Source organism: Schistocerca americana, chromosome 9 (assembly GCF_021461395.2).
Source record: "Schistocerca americana isolate TAMUIC-IGC-003095 chromosome 9, iqSchAmer2.1, whole genome shotgun sequence".
NCBI classification, from domain to species: Eukaryota; Metazoa; Arthropoda; class Insecta; order Orthoptera; family Acrididae; genus Schistocerca; species Schistocerca americana.
The window spans coordinates 102,645,489-102,665,388 of record NC_060127.1 but is presented as its reverse complement, the minus strand read 5'-3'; the positions used below and the strand labels follow the sequence as shown (position 1 = coordinate 102,665,388).

Here is a 19,900-nt window from a genome sequence, read left to right as displayed (position 1 = left end):
AGCTTTGTTGTTTCGGTCTTCAGTCCTGAGACTGGTTTGATGCAGCTCTCCATGCTACTCTATCCTGTGCAAGCTTCTTCATCTCCCAGTACCTACTGCAACCTACATCCTTCTGATTCTGCCTAGTGTTTTCATGTCTTGGTCTCCCTCTACGATTTTTACCCTCCACGCTGCCCTGCAATGCTAAATTCGTGATCCCCAGATGCCTCAGAGCATGTCCTACCAACCAGAAGCAGCATTTCCTGAAGATGGCGAACAGTTGGATCGCCGAAATATCGAGTCAAGTTGATTTTAGGATCTGGCAGCAAACCCGAAAAGACTTTCAAGACTTATTACGCCGGGAAAGCCTACGTAGTCACATCAAGTACCTCTACGGGGAGGAGATGGTGAAGCTTGTACAGAAGTTAGATAAACTTCGGAGGAAGAAAGGAAAGCTGTTGAGTACACTCGCCTTCTTGCTGAGATGCCATGACGAAGGTATTATTCCTAATTTCGCCAGATTTATTCATTTTATTAACAGTAAGAGAGCTAATAGGATTAAGGGACGTGCAAGCCAAGCACTTTTAAGAGAACGCATTCGTTTTACTCGTAGACAACTGGATATTGTTTCCAAAGATTTATTTTATTTACATTTGAACTTGTCATCGCAGTTTTCAAGGGATGTTTGGCAGTGGGTTGATGAATCCACGTGGGCGCTATCAGATTGGACACATAGGAGCGCCGTTACCAGACAATCCTCGAAATTTGAACGGCTTCTTTCTCGTTCTACAGCATCAGAAGTGGATAAACGTCGGCGTACTGTGATTAATCTCTCTAACAAGGCGTTGGATGGGCCCACAGTGTCGATATTGGAGAAAGGTTTAAATTTTTCGCCCACTCCCAAGAGACTTCCTATCACAGAGTTCATTTGCTCTGTAGAACAAGCAGTACACAGCCTACCCGAGGATCAAGCAGACGAAATAAGGTAAGAAGTGTCGCACACATTACGTCGGGCTCGACCACCGCGGGATAACATCTCTTCCGCAGAGAGAGCAGCCATTCGTTCCCTTAAGAATGATGACGAAGTAGTAGTTTTACCAGCTGACAAGGGGAATGCCACGGTTGTAATGACGCGGGATGATCATGTCCTAAAAATGGATTTACTTCTCAACGACCCGGCGTACAGAAGACTATCTAATGACCCCACAGAAAGGATCAAACGTAAGACACTTTCACTGCTGAAAAAGAGTTCGTTATCAGATGATTTACGTAAGAAACTTCATCCTGGTGCTGCCGTTCCGCCTAGGTTGTATGGTTTGCCTAAGTTGCATAAGGAAGGGGTTCCTCTACGCCCTATTGTTAGTAATTTGGGTGCACCGACCTATAACCTGGCAAAGTATTTATCATCTGCTCTCAGTCCATTTGTTGGCAAATGTGAACACCATATATCCAGTTCGGTGGATTTTATTCGACGATTGGGATCTTTGAAGTTGAGTCCTTCAGATCTGTTAGTGAGTTTCGATGTGGTATCCCTTTTTACACGAGTTCCTCTGGAAGAGTCCCTTAGTTTGATCAGTGAAAAATTGGATGAAGAGTGGGTGAAGCTTTGTCGTCATGTGCTGACCTCCACGTATTTTTTATTTAACGGTAACATTTTTGAACAGAATGACGGAGTGGCTATGGGTAGTCCTTTGTCACCCATAGTCGCCAATTTATTTATGGAGGACTTCGAGGCTATGGCACTGAGGACTTCAGCTTTGCAACCAACGTGCTTCTGGAGATACGTGGACGATACCTTCTTCGTATGGCCGCATGGACGTGATGCTCTTAACAGGTTTTTGGACCACTTCAACTGTCTTCATCCCCGTATCAAATTTACTATGGAGGTTGAAAATGATGGGATGCTTCCATTTTTAGACGTTATGGTTTATAAAAAACCAGATGGAACTTTGGGACACAGCGTTCACCGAAAGCCGACACACACAGATTTGTATCTGCACCCTAAGAGTTGTCATCCACCACACCAACGTAGTGGCGTCCTTAGGACTTTGGTACGGAGAGCATATGCCATTTCCGACGCAGACAGCTTAACCCAAGAACTTGAGCATTTGATGACTGTTTTCAAGGAAAATGGATACACCGAGAAACAGATTCTTCGGGCTATGGAATTTGGACCGTCTCCGGAGGTGTCCGAAGAGGAACATAGATCTGTGGCCTTTCTTCCTTATGCTGGAGGCTTATCGTTTAAGATTGGACGAATTTTAAGGAGTTTTAACATTAAGAGTGTTCCGTCCACCCTCTAAGATTAGGGCTCTGCTCGGCTCTGTGAAGGATGATTTGGGACTTAAGAAACCCGGGATGAACAAAATCCCGTGTCAATGTGGGAAAGCTTACGTTGGCCGTTCTATTCGCACAGTGAATGACAGGTGTGTGGAACATCGCCGTCACACGAGGCTACAACAGCCGGAAAAATCGGCCGTAGCAGAACACTGCCTGAATGACAGACATAAAATGAAATTTGAGGAAACTGTTATAATTGCCAACATTTCCGGTTTTTGGAAAAGTGTGTATAAAGAGGCGATCGAAATTAGGTTGGCTGATAATTTAGTCAACAGGGACAATGGGTTTCCTCTTAGCAAAACGTGGAATCCTGTATTATCTCGCATCAAAACTGAACGTTCTTCGATGCGGCCTTGATTGCGATATATCGTTGCCAGCAGTGTTTCACTAAGGGCGGCGCCACCTCCCTGTCTTGGAAGGCAGAAACCGTGATGGGCGGCGCATGCGCCGGGTACTGAACGGTGGCCTATATAGGACGTCGAATTGCAATCTTGCGTCAGTTCTCAGCGGGACTCATCAGCAGAAGCAGCATTTCCTGAAGATGGCGAACAGTTGGATCGCCGAAATATCGAGTCAAGTTGATTTTAGGATCCGGCAGCAAACCCGAAAAGACTTTCAAGACTTATTACGCCGGGAAAGCCTACGTAGTCACATATTTATAGTTCATGTTTCACTTCCATACATGGCTACAGTCCATACAAATACTTTCAGAAACGACTTCCTGATACTTAAATCTATACTCAATGTTAACAAATTTCTCTACTTCAGAAACGCTTTCCTTCCCATTGCCAGTCTACATTTGATATCCTCTCTACTTCGACCATCATCAGTTATTTTGCTCCCCAAATAGCAAAACTCCTTTACTACTTTAAGTGTCTCATTTCCTAATCTAATTCCCTCAGCATCACCCGACTTAATTAGACTACATTCCATTATCCTCGTTTTGCTTTTGTTGATGTTCATCTTATATACTCCTTTCAAGGCACTGTCCATTCCGTCCAACTGCTCTTCCAAGTCCTTTGCTGTCTCTGACAGAATTACAATGTCATCGGCGAACCTCCAAGTTTTTATTTCTTCTCCATGGATTTTAATACCTACTCCAAATTTTTCTTTTGTTTCCTTTACTGCTTGCTCAATATACAGATTGAATAACATCGGGGAGAGGCTACAACCCTGTCTCACTCCCTTCCCAACCTCTGCTTCCCTTTCATGCCCCTCGACTCTTATAAATGCCATCTGGTTTCTGTACAAATTGCAAATACGCTTTCGCTCCCTGTATTTTACGCCTGCCATCTTTAGAATTTGAAAGACAGTATTCCAGTCAACATTGTCAAAAGCTTTCTCTAAGTCTACAAATGCTAGAAACGTAGGTCTGCCTTTCCTTAATATTTATTCTAAGATAAGTCGGAAGGTCAGTATTGCCTCAGGTGTTCCAACATTTCTACGGAATCCAAACTGATATTCCCCAAGGTCGGCTTCTACCAGTTTTTCCATTCGTCTGTAAAGAATTCGCGTTATTATTTTGCAGCTGTGACTTATTAAACTGATAGTTCTGTAATTTTCGCACCTGTCAACACCTGCTTTCTTTGGGATTGGAATTACTATATTCTTCTTGAAGTCTGAGCGTATTTCGCCTGTCTCGTAGATCTTGCTCACCAGATGGTAGAGTTTGTCAGGGCTGGCTCTCCTAAGGTCGTCAGTAGTTACAATGGAATGTTGTCCACTCCCGAGGCCTTGTTTCGACTCAGGTCTTTCAGTGCTTTACAAGTCTGATTACTATGTAAATGAGTGAATTTGTCAATATTGGACGTTAAGCATGTAAAACCTTTATGGGTGAAGACGAAAAACTGTAATTATATTAGTATTTTAGTTTCGGGTTATTCATCCACAGATTGTCAAAATTCTGAAAATGTTTGAAATTAAGTTTGAACCGAATAAAATTTTTGACCGCATCTGTGATCCCCCGATAGAGAGGACACAAGAAGTTATCTTAGATCCAGAATCATCGACAGAAGTAGTTCAGGCGAACGCTATGGAAGTGCTTTGATCGCCTTTTCGTTCGTTCAGTATACACACTACTACAAAAAGATACGTACCAAAGGAATTATCCGAATGGGAGAGCAATCTGTAGATGCGATGTACATGTACAGACAAATGATTACACTTTCAGAGAAATAGGATGATTTATTCGAGAAAAGGCATTCAAATTGTGCAAGTCAATAACGCGTTGGTTCACCTCTCGTTATTATTTAATCATTTATTCGGCTTGGAATTGATTTTGGGTTGTTGCATGTCCTCCTGAGAGATATGCCAAATTCTGTCCAGCTGGCGCGTTAGTCAAAATCGTGAGCTGGTTTGAGGACACTGCCCACAATGGTCCAAACGTTATCAGTTGGGGTGAGGGCCAGAGACGTTGCTGGCGAAGGTGGGGTTCAGAAAGGACGGAGACAAGCGTGTGCGGCCAGGCATTATTTTGCTGAAATGTAAGACTGAAATGGCTTGCCATAAAGGGCAACAAAATGGGGTGTAGAATATCGTTGACCTACCGTTGTGCTGTAAGAGTGCCGCAAATGGCAACCAAATGGATGCTGCTGTGAAATGAAATGACACCCCAAACCATCTCTTTTGGCTGTCAGACTATATGGCGGGCCACAGTCAGGACCAGTGTCCTGGTGGGGGGGGGGGGGGGGGGGGGGGTCGCCAGACGCGTATTCGGCCTGGAATCTCATTAGCTGGAGTAGAACAGTCTTCAGTGATGAGTCTCGCTTCTGAGCCCCGGTGACCAGCAAAGACCTGTCTGGCGACGCCCAGGACAACGGGAGTGTACCAGTCTGGCTCTTGCCCGACATACGGCCCGACAGCCAAGAGTGATGGTCTGCGGTACCATTTCTTTTCATAGCAGGACCTCTTTGGTTATCATCCGCGCCGTCCTTACATCACAGCTGTAAGTGGACGTTATTTTAAGCCCCGTTTTGTTGCCCTTCATAGCAAGCCATTCTGCACTTACATTTCAGCAAGATTATGTCCGCCCACACACGGCGAGGATTTCTGTTTTTGTCTCCATGCTTGCCAGACCCTACATTGGACAGCGAGATTGCCGAATCTCTTCCCAATTGTGAACTTAAATACTGGGCGATCAAAAAGTCAGTATAAATTTGAAAACTTAATAAACCACGGAATAATGTCGATAGAGAGTTAAAAATTGACAAACATGCTTGGAATGGCATGGGGTTTTATTAGAACCAAAAAAAAAAAGTTCAGAAAATGTCCGACAGATGCGCGTCGTTTGGTGATGATCGTGTGCTCAGCCGCCACTTTCGTCATGCTTGGCCTCCCAGGTCCCCAGACCTTAGTCCTTGCGATTATTGGCTTTGGGGTTACCTGAAGTCGCAAATGTGTCGTGGTGGACCGACATCTCTAGGGATTCTGAAAGACAACATCCGACGCCAATGCCTCACCATAATTCGGGACATGCTTTACACTGCTGTTCACAACATTATTCCTTGACTACAGCTATTGTTGAGGAATGATGGTGGACATATTGAACATTTCCTGTAAAGAACATAATCTTTGCTTTGTCTTACTATGTTATGCTAATTATTGCTATTCTGATCAGATGAAGCGCCATCTGTGCGACATTTTTTGGACTTTTCTATTTTTTTGGTTCTTATAAAACCCCATGTCATTCAAAGCATGTGTGTTAATTTGTACCCCTCTATCTACATTATTCCGTGATTTATTCAGTTTTCAAATTTATACTGACTTTTTTAATCACCCGGTATTTTCAACATTTCGCGGCCCTGTCAGCAATTGTATAAATACTAATTTTAATTTTAAAAACCAACAGCCTCAGTTGCATGGTTTACGTAGGTTTACCCACATTTCAGTCGCGATAACCCAACCTTCTTCAGAATAAAAGTAACTACCGTTTGTCCACAGTTGACGTCGTCAAGCTAAAACTACAAACCCATAAATTATCGTCAGACTGTAAAAACTCATCTGAAACTGCCTCGGATCCACTTCGCGACAGCGATGCGGCAGCCACGAGTGCTGTACTGATCGCGAAGTGGGACCGAGGCAGTTTCAGATAAGTTTTTACAGTCCGACGATAATTTATGGGTTTGTAGTTTCAGCTTGACGATGTCCACTGTACACAAACGGTAGTTACTTTTATTCTGAAGAAAGTTGGGTTATCGCGACTGGAACGTAGGTAAATCTAGGTAAACTATGCAAATGAGGCTGTTGGTTTTTAAAATTAAAACTAATTGTGAACGTTTGGAGCAACGTGTTATGGACTTGGTCAATTTGAAGTTCTATCTCTCGAATAAATCCTCCAATGTTTCTGAAACTGTAATCATTTGTACAAGTACATCACATCTACTGATTTCCGTCCCATTCGGATAAATTCTTCACGGAGTGCCTTTTTTACAGTGTTTTAATGACGTTGCAACAATATTAATAGTAGCCTCAAACTTTTCACTTGATGGTGCAGTTCCCCATATCCTAAGTACGTGCGGCGGAAAAATTCGGAAGTTGCTTTAAATGTTCAGAAATGCAGAATTGGGCTCCTCACATAAGGCGTAGTAATCGAATAACTGCAAGTATCAGAGTGAGAACTGGAATGGGTGAAATCGTACAAATAACTGAGTGTAATAATTTGGAGGGATATGAAATGGATAGATCACATGTGTTGTTGTTGTTGTGGTCTTCAGTCCTGAGACTGGTTTGATGCAGCTCTCCATGCTACTCTATCCTGTGCAAGCTTCTTCATCTCCCAGTACCTACTGCAGCCTACATCCTTCTGAATCTGCTTAGTGTATTCATCTCTTGGTCTCCCTCTACGATTTTTACCCTCCACGCTGCCCTCCAATACTAAATTAGTGATCCCTCGATGTTTCAGAAATGTCCTACCAACCGATCCCTTCTTCTAGTCAAGTTGTGCCACAAACTTCTCTTCTCCCCAATCCTATTCAATACTTCCTCATTAGTTATGTGGCCTACCCATCTAATCTTCAGCATTCTTCTGTAGCACCACATTTCGAAAGCTTCTATTCTCTTCTTGTCTAAACTATTTATCATCCACGTTTCACTTCCATACATGGCTACACTCCATACAAATACTTTCAGAAACGACTTCCTGACACTTAAATCAATACTCGATGTTAACAAATATCTCTTCTACAGAAACGGTTTCCTTGCCATTGCCAGTATACATTTTATATCCTCTCTACTTCGACCATCATCAGTTATTTTTCTCCCCAAATAGCAAAACTCCTTTACCATTTTGTCTCATTTCCTAATCTAATTCCCTCAGCAACACCCCACTGAATTTGGCTACATTCTATTATCCTCGTTTTGCTTTTGTTGATGTACATCCTATATCCTCCTTTCAAAACACTGTCCGTTCCGTTCAGCTCCTCTTCCAGGTCCTTTACTGTCTCTGACAGAATTACGATGTCATCGATAAAACTCAAAGCTTTTATTTCTTCTCCATGGATTTTAATACTTACTTCGAATTTTTCTTTTTTTTCCTTTACTGCTTGCTCAATATACAGATTGAATAACATTGGGGAGAAGCTACAACCCTGTCTCACTCCTTTCCCAACCACTGCTTCCCTTTCATGTCCCTCGACTCTTATAACTGCCATCTGCTTTCTGTACAAATTGTAAATAGCCTTTCGCTCCTTGCATTTTACCCCCGCCACCTTCACAATTTGAAAGAGGGTATTCCAATCAACATTGTCAAAAGCTTTCTCTAAGTCTACAAATGCTAGAAGCGTAGGCTTGCCTTTCCTTAATCTTTCTTCTAAGAGACGTCGTAGGGATAGTATTACCTCACGTGTTCCAACATTTCTACGGAATCCAAACTGATATTCCCCATGGTGGGCTTCTACCAGTTTTTCCATTTGTCTGTAAAGAAATCGTGTTAGTATTTTGCAGTCGTGACTTATTCGGTAATTTTCACATCTGTCAACACCTGCTTTCTTTGGGATTGGAATTATTACATTCTTCTTGAAGTCTGAGGGTATTTCACCTGTCTCCAATATCTTGCTCACCACATGGTAAGAGTTTTGTCAGGACTGGCTCTCCCAAGGCTGTCAGTAGTTCTAATGGAATGTTGTCCACTCCCGGGGCCTTGTTTCGAGTCAGGTCTTTCACTGCTCTGTCAAACTCTACACGCAGTATCGTATCTCCCCTTTCATCTTCATCTACATCCACTTCCATTTCCATAATATTGTCCTCAAGTACATCACCCTCGTATACACCCTCTATATACTCCTTCCACCTTTCCACGTATAAAATGCATTTTTCTGTGTAGCAGTCACAGAAGACTTGCGTAATGCTTCTGACAATGTGGTATAGTTTGTGGAACCCGTACTGCAACATCTATGTGGTCCTCCTACAGAAATAATGTTCACTCACCTTGCGGTGAAACATTTTTTCGCAGTCCTGTCATCGCGCCTTCCCCGTTAAAAACGAATCATGTGTCTGTACTGGGAAAACTAGTAGATCCATTAGTGTTATGCGAATCCAGTGGCTGCAACAAATGTTCTTCAGTATGAGGTTTACTGAGCGATTGATTGAAAGTTAGTTTGTGACTGAAAACTTGGGCGTATTGTCACTTGTTTAACATAAAATACCGGTAAGTCCGACCTGATCTGACGTTATAATTTGGGCATACTTACACGCAGTCACTCATCATAGACAGCTTATGATAATTAACCAAACCTGTTAGCAAGAGGATTAATGAATTGAGACATATTGCTCGCTCAAATATTACACAATCTGACCACAACGAATGTTCAGTTTGCGGTCACGCGTTGTGTAACATGCTATGCGGGTTCCAGTTGTTCAAAAGTCGCAGTTCACAAATTAAAATCGAAATTTCACGTCTTCGTTTTTCTCGAGCATTCGCATCCACTTTGCAGCACTACACGGTCAAATTGTAACCATTGTTTTGCAAAATTGTCGCATCTATTCAGAGCTCCTTATATCTGCATACCAACATGATGGCTGAGCTCCGAACAGCACTCTCAGATTTCACAAAGCGCTTCTTTAGCCCACAAAATACGTGCGAACGTACTGCTCTCTAATTGGCTGATAAACCTCACAGCCAATCCAGAATTAGTATTAAACCGCGTCTTTTACAATGACAACTCGACAGCTTTTATAAAGAGATTACTAAATGAACGAATTAAGAAACTCCACAAATATCAAAATAACTCCCTCTTCAAATAACAGAATTATCGTAAAATGTTTGTTTTCCCAGTCTCATGAACTGGCTAGGTGTGCATTGCAATATTCCCCTGAGCATTTAATTCACTTTCTCTGTACAACCACATTTCTCAAGCTAGCGTATACTCAGTTTATAGACATAAAAAGATTCACTTAATATCTTACCATCCATTCACACCATCATTCATATTAACTAACTAATGAATGTTGTAATAATCACATAAATGTCTTATCTACTTTATTGCCAGCCGCTGTGGCCTAGCGGTTCTAGCTTCAGTCCGGAACCGAGCCGCTGCTGCTACGGTCGCAGGTTCGAATCCTGCCTCGGGCATGGATGTGTGTGATGCCCTTAGGTTTTTTAGGTTTAAGTAGTTGTAAGTCTAGGGGACTCATGACCTCAGCTGTTAAGTCCCATAGTGCTTAGAGCCATTTCAACCATTTTTTGAACTTTGTTATTACAAACTGTGTCTTGGCCAAAATGAGTCCCTGACTATGAATCCACTCTGTGAAAACCGCAAGTCAGTAGCACTTTGCATTCCCACAATATTTACCATGAAAGTTGTAGGCGATTCGCCAAATTTATATCTCTGATAAAAAAAGCACTTAATCTTCAGGCCACGAGTGGCCTACCGGGACCATCCGACCGCCGGGTCATCCTCATGGAGGATGCGGATAGGAGGGGCGTGGGGTCAGCACACCGCTCTCCCGGTCGTTATGATGGTATTCTTGACCGCAGCCGCTAGTATTCGGTCGAGTAGTTCCTCAATTGGCATCACGAGGCTGAGTGCACCCCGAAAAAATGGCAACAGCGCATGGCGGCCTGGATGGTCACCCATCCAAGTGCCGACCACGCCCGACAGCGCTTAACTTCGGCGATCTCACGGGAACCGGTGTATCCATTGCGGCAAGGCCGTTGCCATATATCTCTGATACTTAAAGATATTTACAACTTCAATGAAGAATGAAGTATGGATATGTGCACTTTGTGTTGTGCAACAGTGAGTGAATATCTCTCAGTTTAGAGTACAAATCTGATAGCCTTCTAGCCCACATCCATGTATTTTAGCACTTGGGTGGAGTTAGTTCACAGGAAGTATTGTCACACAATTGAGAATCAAATCCAGTGGTTCTCAAACTGGGAGTAATTAGCCCCTGAGGGGTAAAATGAAATTTGAGGGGTAAAAACAAAACAATTTGATTCTGTTTGCCACAAAACTAAATGTCTTCAAAAGATCATTACTATTATCACAATTTTGTACGAGTCTAATACTGACTGTATAAGTTATCAACTACTACTTTTTCTCAATTAATAGCATTAATGTGATGGAGGTTATAGGTTCCTCACATAGTCCACCCACTACACCCATGTTGTACTTTGGCCCATACATCACTGATAGTAAAAGGGAGACACATACGTAACAAATGCTAAATATCTCAAGAAAATGTCTTCTCCAAGTTGTAGATAGTACCTGAAAAAGTTTAGAAATTGCTTCATTACTCACTTAGAGACAGGTAAATGAATTGACGACACAGCAGTAAATACACGAGGGCTACTATAGAACTGTACACAGTTTTATTATTATTTTTAGAGTGGTCAGACACATAGCATTAACAGGTTGAAGTCCTCCAATTTTTGCAAGTCCAGAAGCAAGGAGTGCAGCAATGAAGTGATTCCCCCGTTTTTTTCTTTAGTGCTCAGCCTGACTGGTGGATTGTTTAAATATGCTCTGTGTGTTTATGAAACAAGGGACCGATGACCTTTGCAGTTTGTTCCCTTTCATCTTTAAACCAACCAACCAACCAACCAACCAATGAAGTGATTTACGAACAGTGAGTATTGGAGTATAGTGCACACTTTTGAACTTGTCCGATTTTAAGTGGGGTTGGAGTGTGCAGGTCAAGCATGTGCTTCAATGGAGGGGAGTAATGCAAGGGAGGCATGTTTTGTAACAAGTGTGGTCCCTCAGTGTGGATGGTTAGTTTCCTTTTATAAGGAGTTGTGGGCAGCACTTGCGATGCACCCGAATTCCTTCGTCACACACACACACACACACACACACACACACTAAATATCATTCATCTTTCATCATTTTAGAAATAAGCGTTCCAAGAAAAGTCTTGGATTCCACAGTTAAATATGGTGCTCATGTTGGTGGTGATGCAGATGGAAGAGGGGGGGGGGGAGAGGTGGGTCTAGGGAGGGCGGTGGCACTTGTTAATGTGTGATTGCACTCAGGGGTAATGGTCTAAGAAAGGTACGGAACCACTGGGCTACGACTTATTGATGGGCCATCATTCTCTTTGAGTTAAGAGTGTGAGTCAAATGAAAACCATACATTTGTAATAACAAATCGAAATTTCGCGCCGTTATCCTGTAAGTTGGTAAGCGTGCTACAAACAGCGTGCAGAATGGCCTGTAGGTAGTAGCATAGTGCAGATGCACACATACCGTCACAGTATCAGTATAAAGATGGCCGCCCCACTTGCGACTTGCACCAGGGAAGAACAGCGTTCTGTTATTCGGTTTTTGCGTAGTGAAGGTGTGAAACCTATTGAAATTCATCGACGAATGAAGGTTCAGTACGGTGATGCATGTTTGTCATAGCAGCAAGTCTGCGAATGGAGTAGGAAATTCGCAAATGGTGTTACTTCAGTGGAAGATGCTCCTTGTCCAGGTCAGGCACAACGAGTTGTGACTCCACAATACATTGCAGCAGTTGAAGCCATAGTGAAGGAAAACCGCCGAGTGACACTGAATGACATTGCAGCATTTTCACAGATTAGTCATGGGTCAGCACACCACATTGTGCATGATGCACTCCAGTTTCACCAAGTGTCTGCAAGATGGGTGCCACGGCAGCTGACCACTGAAATGAGAGAACGATGTGTTGATGCTTGTGAAGAACTTCTTCGGCGCTTTAAACCAGAAGGTGATGGCTTCCTTGCAAGAATCGTTACTGGAGACGAAACCTGGGTTCACATCCACCAAACGGAAACGAAAAGAGCGAGCAAGGAATGGCGCCAGTCCTCATCAACAAAACCAAAGAAGTTTCGAACAGAAACATCAGCAGGGAAGGTTATGCTGACTCTTTTGGGACGAAAACGGCGTCATTTTGGAGCATTACCTGCCTAGAGGGACCACAGTCACCAGTGCATCATACATAGTTCTCCTAAAAAAATCATCTGTGGCCTGCAATCAAATCAGAGCGACGTGGATTGCTGTCAGCAGGTGTCCTTTTTCATCATTACAACGCAAGGTCCCACACTGCCCGTACAACAGTTGCAACAATCACAGACCTACATTTTGAGTGTCTTCCTCATCCACCATACTCACCAGACCTTGCCCCAAGTGATTTCCATATGATTGGACCACTCAAAGACGCAATGGGAGGAAAGAAGTTCCGTTCTGATGAAGAGGTACGCCATGCGGTGCATAAGTGGTTGCGCGGACTACCAAAAGAATTTTATTCTAAAGGAATTTATGCACTTTGTAAGCGTTGGACTTGCATTGTGGGTGGGAGAGAATATGTTGAAAAGTGATAAAGCTTTGTACCACTTCTGCACAATAAATAATATTTAAAAAACATTTAAGAGCCGGCCGGTGTGGCCGTGCGGTGCTAGGCGCTTCAGTCTGGAACCGCGTGACCGCTACGGTCGCAGGTTCGAATCCTGCCTAGGGCATGGATGTTCGTGATGTCCTTAGGTTTTTTTTTGTCATCAGTCAACTGACTGGTTTGATGCGGCCCGCCACGAATTCCTTTCCTGTGCTAACCTCTTCATCTCAGAGTAGCATTTGCAACCTACGTCCTCAATTATTTGCTTGACGTATTCCAATCTCTGTCTTCCTCTACAGTTTTTGGCCTCTACAGCTCCCTCTAGTACCATGGAAGTCATTCCCTCATGCCTTAGCAGATGTCCTATCATCCTGTCCCTTCTCCTTATCAGTGTTTTCCACATATTCCTTTCCTCTCCGATTCTGCGTAGAACCTCCTCATTCCTTACCTTATCAGTCCACCTAATTTTCAACATTCTTCTATAGCACCACATCTCAAATGCTTCGATTCTCTTCTGTTCCGGTTTTCCCACAGTCCATGTTTCACTATCATACAATGCTGTACTCCAGACGTACATCCTCAGGAATTTCTTCCTCAAATTAAGGCCGGTATTTGATATTAGTAGACTTCTCTTGGCCAGAAATGCCTTTTTTGCCATAGCGAGTCTGCTTTTGATGTCCTCCTTGCTCCGTCCGTCATTGGTTATTTTACTGCCTAGGTAGCAGAATTCCTTAACTTCATTGACTTCGTGACCATCAATCCTGATGTTAAGCTTCTCGCTGTTCTCATTTCTACTACTTCTCATTACCTTCGTCTTTCTCCGATTTACTCTCAAACCATACTGTGTACTCATTAGACTGTTCATTCCGTTCAGCAGATCATTTAATTCTTCTTCACTTTCACTCAGGATAGCAATGTCATCAGCGAATGGTATCATTGATATCCTTTCACCTTGTATTTTAATTCCACTCCTGAACCTTTCTTTTATTTCCATCATTGCTTTCTCGATGTACAGATTGAAGAGTAGGGGCAAAAGGCTACAGCCTTGTCTTACACCCTTCTTAATACGAGCACTTCGTTCTTGATCGTCCACTCTCATTATTCCCTCTTGGTTGTTGTACATATTGTATATGACCCGTCTCTCCCTGTAGCTTATCCCTACTTTTTTCAGAATCTCGAACAGCTTGCACCATTTTATATTGTCGAACGCTTTTTCCAGGTCGACAAATCCTATGAAAGTGTCCTGATTTTTCTTTGGCCTTGCTTCCATTATTATCCGTAACGTCAGAATTGCCTCTCGTCCCTTTACTTTTCCTAAAGCCAAACTGATCGTCACCTAGCGCATTCTCAATTTTCTTTTCCATTCTTCTGTATATTATTCTTGTAAGCAGCTTCCGATGCATGAGCTGTTAAGCTGATTGTGCGATAATTCTCACACTTGTCAGGTCTTGTTGCCACTTCCCCCAATGATTTTAGAAATTCTGATGGAATGTTATCTATCCCTTCTGCCTTATTTGGCCGTAAGTCCTCCAAAAGCTCTTTTGAATTCCGATTCTAATACTGGATCCCCTATCTCTTCTAAATCGACTCTTGTTTCTTCTTCTATCACATCAGACAAATCTTCACCCTCATAGAGGCTTTCAATGTATTCTTTCCACCTATCTGCTCTCTCCTCTGCATTTAACAGTGGAATTCCCGTTGCACTCTTAATGTTACCACCGCTGCTTTTAATGTCACCAAAGGTTGTTTTGACTTTCCTGTATGCTGAGTCTGTCCTTCCGACAATCATATCTTTTTCGATGTCTTCACATTTTTCCTGCAGCCATTTCGTCTTAGCTTCTCTGCACTTCCTATTTATTTCATTCCTCATCGACTTGTATTTCCGTATTCCTGATTTTCCCGGAACATGTTTGTACTTTCTCCTTTCATCAATCAACTGAAGTATTTCTTCTGTTACCCATGGTTTCTTCGCAGCTACCTTCTTTGTACCTATGTTTTCCTTCCCAACTTCTGTGATGGCCCTTTTTAGAGATGTCCATTCCTCTTCAACTGTACTGCCTACTGCGCTATTCCTTATTGCTGTATCTATAGCGTTAGAGAACTTCAAACGTATCTCGTCATTCCTTAGCACTTCCGTATCCCACTTCTTTGCGTATTGATTCTTCCTGATTAATGTCTTGAACTTCAGCCTACTCTTCATCACTACTATATTGTGATATGAGTCTATATCTGCTCCTGGGTACGCCTTAAATCCAGTATCTGATTTCGGAATCTCTGTCTGACCATGATGTAATCTAATTGAAATCTTCCCGTATCTCCCGGCCTTTTCCAAGTATACCTCCTCCTCTTGTGATTCTTGAACAGGGTATTCGCTATTACTAGCTGAAACTTGTTACAGAACTCAATTAGTCTTTCTCCTCTTTCATTCCTTGTCCCAAGCCCATATTCTCCTGTAACCTTTTCTTCTACTCCTTCCCCTACAACTGCATTCCAGTCGCCCATGACCATTAGATTTTCGTCCCCCTTTACATACTGCATTACCCTTTCAATATCCTCATACACTTTCTCTATCTGTTCATCTTCAGCTTGCGACATCGGCATGTATATCTGAACTATCGTTGTCGGTGTTGGTCTGCTGTCGATTCTGATTAGAACAACCCGGTCACTGAACTGTTCACAGTAACACACCCCCTGCCCTACCTTCCTATTCATAACGAATCCTACACCTGTTATACCATTTTCTGCTGCTGTTGATATTACCCGATACTCATCTGACCAGAAATCCTTGTGTTCCTTCCACTTCACTTCGCTGACCCCTACTATATCTAGATTGAGGCTTTGCATTTCCCTTTTCAGATTTTCTAGTTTCCCTACCACGTTCAAGCTTCTGACATTCCACGCCCCGACTCGTAGAACGTTATCCTTTCGTTGATTATTCAATCTTTTTCTCATGGTAACCTCCCCCTTGGCAGTCCCCTCCCGGAGATCCGAATGGGGGACTAATCTGGTATCTTTTGCCAATGGAGAGATCATCATGACACTTCTTCAATTACAGGCCACATGTCCTGTGGATACACGTTACGTGTCTTTAATGCAGTGGTTTCCATTGCCTTCTGCATCCTCATGTCGTTGATCATTGCTGATTCTTCCGCCTTTAGGGGCAATTTCCCACCTCTAGGACAAGAGTGGCCTGAACCTCTATTCGCTCCTCCGCCCTCTTTGACAAGGCCGTTGGCAGAATGAGGCTGACTTCTTATGCCGGAAGTCTTCGGCCGCCAATGCTGATTATTTATCAAAATTTAGCCAGTGGTGGGGATCGAACCCGGGACCGAAGACGTTTTGATTATGAATCAAAGACGCTACCCCTTTTTTAATCTCATCTTGTTCGCTTTTGTTCATTGCATCTGCTCGGGGCGGACGTCGTAAGACATCCGTTTAAGTTCGTTGTTGATCGATTAACTCAGTTTTTTTATTACAGAGGGCTGCTAACCCTCTGACCGAACACGCTGAGCTACCGTGCCGGCTGAGCCCTAGACCACGGGTACTACCCTTATGTTAGTTAGGTTTAAGCAGTTCTAAGTTCTAGGGGACTGATGACCACCGATGTTAAGTCCCATAGTGCTCAGAGCCTTTTGAACCTTTTTGAACCAAATATTTAGGGTTTTCATTTGACTCACCCTCGTATTTGGTTCCAGTTTGTGTCCCTCGCTGTTATTAAATTCCCCCAGTCTAACAGTGGCTGATAAATAGTTTGGTATTCTCCATTACCATCAGAGCGTATGAAAGTGTTCCATTAGCAAGCGCCACGTCACAACTGCTTCTCTTCCTATTACGTATTTCACACACTCATCTTGTATTGTATTGTTTTCATTGTGTCTGAAGCGTTTTCGGTCTGCGTCCCCCCCCCCCCCCCCCCATCTCTCTCTCTCTCTCTCTCTCTCTCTCTCTCTCTCTCTCTCTCTCTCTCTCTCTCTCTCTCTCTCCCCCCCCCCTCTCCCTGTGTGTGTGTGTGTGTGTGTGTGTGTGTGTGTGTCGTAACGTATCAGTTTCTGCAGTCGCTCGGCCTCAAAATACAGCACCATCCTACCCGAGCCCTGCGTGACGTCACACGATGCTGCTGTTCATTCCAAGGTTCCAGCAGGTTATTAGTAGACGTAAATAGAAGACCGTGGGAGGTCTTTGGAAAAGGGCGACATAAATTTCAGCTATTTGCGCGTTCCATGAATAATACTTGGCTCCAAGTCGGACATTTAAAATGATTTGCATTTTACTTTAACCTTAACCTATAATAAAATTTAATAAATGTTACCAAAACAATCTGGATGATTGACTGATCTGTCCTTGTACCATCAACGAAAACGGCCTTGCTGTGCTGATACTGCGAACGGCTGAAAGCAAGGGGAAACTACAGCCGTAATTTTTCTCGATGGTATGCAGCTTTAGTGTGTAGTTAAATGACGGCATCCTCTTGGTTAAGGTATTACGGAGGTAAAATAGTCCCCCATTCGGATCTCCAGGCGGGGAGTATTCAGGAGGACGTCGTTATCAGGAAAAACAAAACTGACGTTCTACGGATCGGAGCGTGGAATGTCGAATCCCTTAATCGGGCAGGTAGGTTAGAAAATTTAAAAAGGAAAATGGATAGATTAAAATTAGGTATTGTAGGAATTAGTGAATCTCGGTGGCAGGAGAAACAGGACTTCTGATGAGGTAAATACATGGATATAAATTCAAAATTAAATAAGGGTAATGCAGGAGTAGGTTTAATAATGAATGAAAAAAATAGGAACGCGGATAAGCTACTACGAGCACATGCCTACCACAACAGTACAAGTTTATATGCCAACTAGCTCCGCAGATCCCCCTGCGGGTCCGGGGTAAGAATAGGCCCGAGGTATTCCTGCCTGTCGTAAGAGGCGACTAAAAGGAGTTTCAACCGTTTCGGCCTTTTATGTGATGGTCCCCCTTGGGGTTTGACCTCCATTTTTCAAAATTCTACAGAAGTACGAGCCTTTTGGGGAAGGACACCTTACGTGGTGTACCACTGGTCCTAAGTGCACTAAGACCTTGGCACTCAGCATTGCACCGGCGTTGTACCCATACCCACTATTCCTCAAATTGGGCCTAAACACCTGATGGGTTGTCCAAGTTACGCCCATAGTGCATCTCCATCTGCACCAGCGATCATGATGGACTTTCCATGGCACCAGAAATCCAGCACGGTAGCCAGCCCGTTGTGGTGGGGTCGTCATGTACCCTCTAGGTTGTAGCCCCCTGACAACACAGGGATCGTACACCCGATACCTGAGCTGCACCCTCCCCACGTCGGCCAAGGAGTAGATGCCCGTCTCCTTGGGGCATCAGGACTCCCGGCAATGGTCATCCTGCCAGGGGGCCCTTGCTGCGGCTGGGTGGCGCCCGTGGGGAGAGCCCCTGGTCGGAGTGGGTGGTATCAGGGCGGACGTTTCGCAGATGAAACGTCAACACGTATCAGGTCGCTCTGCGGCCGAGTCTTTCAAAAGAAAAGGTACCGTTTCTAGTTCTGGTTCTCCTGCCCTTTCCCCCTTGGCCACTCCATGGGAGGAGGGACAGGCCCGCCGGCTTGGGGCGAAGTACTTCCCCCGCTATTTGGTCTGTTCTCGAACCGATGGGGGGACGTTCGCCACCTCCAAGCCCATGTTCTTTGTTCAGCACATTGAGGACGTCTTCGGGGAAATCGAGGCTCTCAGCAAGATGCGATCCGGGTCCATTCTTATCAAGACCACCTCCGCCACACAGTCGGCGGCGCTCCAGGCGTGCGACCGCCTAGGGGACATCCCAGTATCCATTGTCCCACATCTGGCACTAAATAGGATGCAGGGGGTTATTTTTCATCGTGACCTCCTGCTGCAATCTGATGAGGAGCTCAGGGCCAACCTGGAGCGCCGCGGCGTGCATTTCGTCCGGCGAGTCCAGCGCGGCCCCAAAGACCGTCGCATCGACACCGGGGCCTTTATCCTCGCCTTCGAGGGGGACGTTCTCCCGGAGAAGGTCAAGGTGATGTGCTACCGGTGCGACGTGCAACCTTACGTCCCGCCTCCTATGCGCTGTTTTAGGTGTTTGCGTTTTGGGCACATGTCGTCACGGTGTGAGGCTGAGCCCCTTTGTGGCGATTGTGGACGTCCTCTTCGTGAGGAACATACATGCACCCCACCACCTCGGTGCATTAATTGTCCTGGCGTCCACTCGCCTAGATCCTCAGACTGCCCCGCCTATCAGAAGGAGAAGAAGATACAAGAAATTAAAACCTTGGATCGGCTCTCTTATTCTGAGGCCCAGAAGAAATACGACCGCCTTCATCCCGTGCCATTGACCACTTCGTTTGCCTCAGTTGTGTCCACTCCTTCCGCGGTATCCTCACCCCTATCCTGTCCCCCCTCTGCCTCCTCCACCCATCAGGGGGCTCTGCCTCTGCCTCCGCCTCCCAAATCCCTCCCTTCCAAATCCTCCTCCCCCGTGGCCCCCACCCCCTCTGCCCCAGGGGCCACCCTTCCTCCTCCTCCTCCTCCCCCCACGCCACCTGAGAAGCGATCCTCTTCTCAGGCGTCCATCGGGGAAACGTTCCGGACCCCAGCTTCTGAGGTCCGGCGTTCCAAAATGGACCCCGCGCGTGAGGACCTTCTTCGGGTCCAGCCCACCATCCTTGTGCCTCCTCGGCCTTCCAAGAAGGCCTCCAAGAAGAAGTCTCTATCCCCCTCTCCACCCCGGCGCGTTTCGTCTGACGCTTCATCCGTGAGTCGCTGCTCCCGGCC

At 44.6% G+C, this 19,900-nt stretch overlaps 1 protein-coding gene and 1 pseudogene across 1 annotated transcript in view; one reads left to right on the top strand and one right to left on the bottom strand.

Moving 5' to 3' along the window:
- LOC124550700 (ras-related protein Rab-32-like) overlaps positions 1–19,900 on the top strand; it is a 381,369-nt gene that overhangs the window by 15,824 nt on the left and 345,645 nt on the right. The gene's annotated exons all lie outside the window — the stretch shown is intronic.
- LOC124551566 lies at positions 10,356–10,473 on the bottom strand (annotated as a pseudogene).